Below are 4,840 nucleotides of genomic sequence, written 5' to 3' on the forward strand. Positions count from 1 at the left end.
TTTAAATCATTTAGTGGGGTATTAACAAAATTTTCAGCCCTTTGTATGGTACCCTTTCTGTCCTCCATCACTGACATCATAGCATTCACATATAATATTATTTCTCAATTAGCTTTTCGGTAATTTACTGTTACATGCTGAAGAGTTCAAAAATGATCTTATTTAAACTGATATTGTGTTCAATGGACCTGTATTTTTCATGCTTTCTCATTATGTGTCTTATGGTAGTTTTCTGAGTGTAAAGGATTGAAGGGCCCTTTTGGTTGTTGTTCTGCTTTTAATAGATTTACACATTTCTCTCTATCTCTCTTTCTCTACTATTTTTGATGGGTTGTTGTTGCAATCAATTGATATATTTTTCTTAATGAAACAACTTTATAAGTCCCACTTGATTTATCCTCACTCGAAAGATGGTCGGTCGTCCAGCAAAAACAAAAAGAACAACAAATGGTACGAAAACAACAAAAAAAGAGCTTAAAGCCCACCGAGCAACAAGTAAAAGAACAACCATCGCTCATACCAGAACAACCAAAAGCGGGCATACAACCCCTCGAGCAACAACTAAAGGAGCAACTGTCGATGAAAGCACAACAAAAAAGAAGAAGCATCCCAAACCTCGAGCAACAACTAAAGGAGCAACTGTCGACGGAAGTAGAACGGAAATAAAGGTGCATACAATCTTTTAGCACATATTTGTCGGTTTATTAATAAAGTAATCGTCTTCTAGTAACTAATGTGTAATTATATTTGCAGGAAATAGAAGATGTTATGGTGAGATGTTCTCCATTCCAGTTCAACGAGGAATGGAATAACTTGAAGAAAAAGCTACATGTTCGACATTTGGACCTTTTAAATAAGACTCCATTTGGACATTTATTTGATAAGTTGGGAGGGATCACAGTGTACAGGACAGTTTTGACATGCCTAGTTAATCTGTGGGACGTTGAGAAGAATTATTTTACTTTGGGAGAGGAGGAAGTAACCTTTGATGCATCGGACGTGGCCTTAGCTTTGGGCCTAAGCACGAGAGGGGCAAAAATTTCCTATAATAGAAGCCGTACTAAAGAGGTAGCGGGTTGGATGTTCGACAAACCCTCAGCCTCAAAAGAGCAAATTGTAGCGAAGATTCTCGAGTTAGTGGATATTGATGAGGAGGAGAAGACGGAGTTGACAGTGAAATTGTTATTATTGCTACTCTTTAGTACAGTTTTATTTAGTCAAACCGAACATAAAGTTCATCGTTCCCTCTTCCCCTACATCGAGAATCTCGATAACATAGGCAACTTTGCGTGGGCCAATGCAATATACGCCGACGTTGTAGATCATATGAATGCACTTTTGAGGAATCGGAAAGGTCACTTAGCCGGATGCGCAATAGTACTACAGGTAATTATCTGTTTATAATATTTTTAGTCTTTAGAATTATTTGATGCTTATTTAAAATTTCTTGATGTCAGACATGGGTATTCGAGCATACAACATTGTGGACCAGCAATGACCCTACTGCTCTTCCACGTATGTTTAAGTGGACAACCAAATTAAAAATGAAGGCAAAGGTCCAAACAGATTTGATTAAGGCCCTAAAGGAGAAGCAGTTGAAGCCCTCTCAGGTGATGTATGATGTATCATTTAATTCAAAAATTACAATGTTAGGGGCGTTATGCGGAACGAATTCAAAAATGACTCTACAGGTGGTGAAGAGGCTTGCACCACTAGCGAAGGAGGTAGCCCATTTACCTCCAACTGAAGGTGTAGAGGACCTGCCCATTCCACATCCAGAGCCTTCCCTAGTATGTGTTGGTTGTTCTGATATAATATTCCTCAATTTATTTGGGTTAGGAATAATAGTGTCTAACTTGAATTGGGATTTTACTTAGGAATATCCGGCTGACACGTCTACTGAGCAACAGGGCTCATTGGTATTATCTGTTTATGAGGAGTTGCGTCGTGAAAAAGAAAGAAGAGAAGCAACAGAAGCACGGTTACAGATGGTGGAGATGGAATTGGAGCTCCTAAAGAAGAAGTGTGGAGTCTCCCAGATGGATGTAGATGGGAAAGGAAAAGGCTTGGTTGATGTGGTGTTGGTAGAAGACGAATCTCAATCACTGGTAATATTTAGTCCTCAAGAATCAGAAGCCATCATAGGTATGCAAAATCTGGAGCCACAATCAGTAGTGGCAATTGGGAGTATTGAACGAGGTGTTAAGAACAGAGGGCTAAGAAAAAAGTGCCAATATTTAGATACGCCATACAAGACATACAAGAAGAGGAAAAATCTCAAAATTCAGGAAGATGTCTGCAAAAGGGACCTAATTGATTCTGACACCCCCCTATTGTCGAAGAAAAGTGATGCCTTCTTTAGATTGGAAGGCGGGTAAAGTGTTGAATTGGAGTAATCAACTATTTAAATAATTGTCATTGGTATCTTCATTTCTTCTCACACTAACTTTTATGTAGGGGTGTCGTCATTAAAGAAGGAGATATTGACATCCTTAAAAATGAACTCATCACTCTCTATGATGGTGAAGTAAATGGGAAGGTAAGAGACATTGTTTTAAAAAGTACATAGATTTTAATTGTAGATCTCATCACTCTCTCGCTTCTTCTTTTGTTTTAGGTTTTAAATATGTATGGAGCATTCCTGAATAAGAGGGGCGAAGCTGTTAGAGAGGCCGGAGCTGGTGCATGTGTATGCATTAGCACCGACTACTACGTAAGAGATACAAATTAATACTTTAAAATTTTATTTCTTAAATTTTCCATGCAATTTCTGTAAGTTGCATTTTCTTTCAACAGATATTCGTGCAATATGGTGGTGATCATTTGAAGCATGCCAGACGTTGCATGAACGTGTTAGACGGCATACGAAATGACGAACTTAGCAGAGTTTTGTTTCCAATTTTAGAGGACTGTCATTGGCTACTTCTAATGATGGATATGGAAGAAAGATGTTTTAAAATTTACAACTCAATCAGTTTGTCTTATAAGAACCAGCTGTTACCCTTTGTAATGCATTATCCTCACATCTTCATGAAAAAAAATTGATTTTCACATAGGATTAACACATATTTTGTTCGGGGATTTACAGATAGGATTTCTGAAGACATTTTTTGATGACGGGAGATATTGGAATTTGAAGGGATGGAAGGTAGAAGAGGTGAAAAGACTACCGCATCAAAACAACATGTTAGTTTCCATCTATTCACTACTTTTCAAGCTATTGTTATTGTATTCTCATGTATGCGTGAAAGAGTATAATCTCATTTGTTTGGTGTTGTCATGTTGGTTGCAGTGTGGACTGTGGGGTTTATGTTTTGAAGTTTATGGAATGTCTTACACGATATGGTGCAATTACATTCACATCTAAAGACATGCCTCAAATTAGACGCACCCTACTTGATCGATTTTTAGATGGGTTCTATGGGGAATGTGTACTGAAATCTGACGGTACTTCTATTTAAATTCTAAATTCATGTATATTCATATCGCAAAATTTGAGTGAAGTAGTGTGTTAGATTGTCTTCATTGATTTCCACTTTATGGTGTTCTTATTAATGGTATACAAAGGCATGGATGAGGGCAAAGAGTCGGTGGCAGGACAGACTGGATGACTGATTCGTTTAGGGTCTCATACCAGGTGAACATCTTTGTTTTAATTTTTATTTTTAAGTCGTGCATGATTCTTAAAGTTACCTAGCTGGATGTTCCAGTGAATAGCTCTTTGAAACTACTCAAGATGTTTGTCTGTGTGGTGATGTAACTCAATTGGTGATTGTGAATGCTTTTTGTACTTTAATTTGGCCATATTTTGTTATCTTTGGGAATGCTACTGAAATTCAAAAGTTTTAGTCACAGCCAAAAACATGTTAGTCGAAGCAGAAAAACAGTTATTCGAAGCCTAAAAAAATTTAATCGAAGCGAAAAACACAACGGCGAATGCTTACTAGAAACATATTTTTGGCTTCGAATAACTTTTTTTCGATTCAAGTACTTGTTTTTGCGTCGGGAATGAGAAAAAAAGTTATTCGAAGCCTAAATAATTTAGTTGAAGCGAAAAACACAAATGCGAATGTTACTGGACATGTTTTTTGGGTTCGACCAAGTATTTTTTTGGCTTAGAATAACCTGTTTTCGCTTCGAGTACCTGTTTTTGCATCGAGAATGAGAATACTAGTTTTTCTAAGCCGAAAAAATTTAGTCGAAGCGAAAAACACAACTGTGTTTTTGGAAGCCATTAAATAACAGTTATTCGACGAAGCAATTTGGAAGCCATTAAATACTATCTTCAATGGTAAAGTTTGGAGCAAAAGCTACACAAAAACTTAAGAGGTTTTACATAAACATTTAAAACAAGAGAATGGCAAATGTTTATGGCAATTGATGGGCCTAGCCAGCGCACTTCTTGCAACCACAACGCCTCATAGTGTTGGTAGTTCAAAAGGAAGCTTTCCAGAATGGGAGTAGTCGAATGCACCTACAAGAAAAATGGAGCTTGACAGGAGACACCGGACCTGTCGAAAATATGACAACGAGCAATTAATATTTCGATTTCTGATCAAAACGCACTCTATATAGTAATTCAAACCGTCTATGTCACATACCTGTTGTACATAGGAGCAGATGGCCTAAAGGGACTCTGGTTGACTTGTTCAGTTCGTTTGGGAGGATTTTTACATGACCTTTTATTGTGGCCTAGTTGGCCACATGTACTACAATTATGATGTACACCAACTTGCAGTTCTTGCTTGGTCCTTCTTGAACGAGGTCTTCCAGGTGCCCTTTTGGGGTGTGGGGGTGATACAATCATCAAAGAGTGGGGAGGAACCTGCCACTGCGATCG

The sequence above is a fragment of the Tasmannia lanceolata genome, unplaced genomic scaffold (assembly GCF_043159265.1).
Source record: "Tasmannia lanceolata isolate RefF3 unplaced genomic scaffold, GAP_Taslan_0.1 ptg000018l, whole genome shotgun sequence".
Taxonomy (NCBI): domain Eukaryota; kingdom Viridiplantae; phylum Streptophyta; class Magnoliopsida; order Canellales; family Winteraceae; genus Tasmannia; species Tasmannia lanceolata.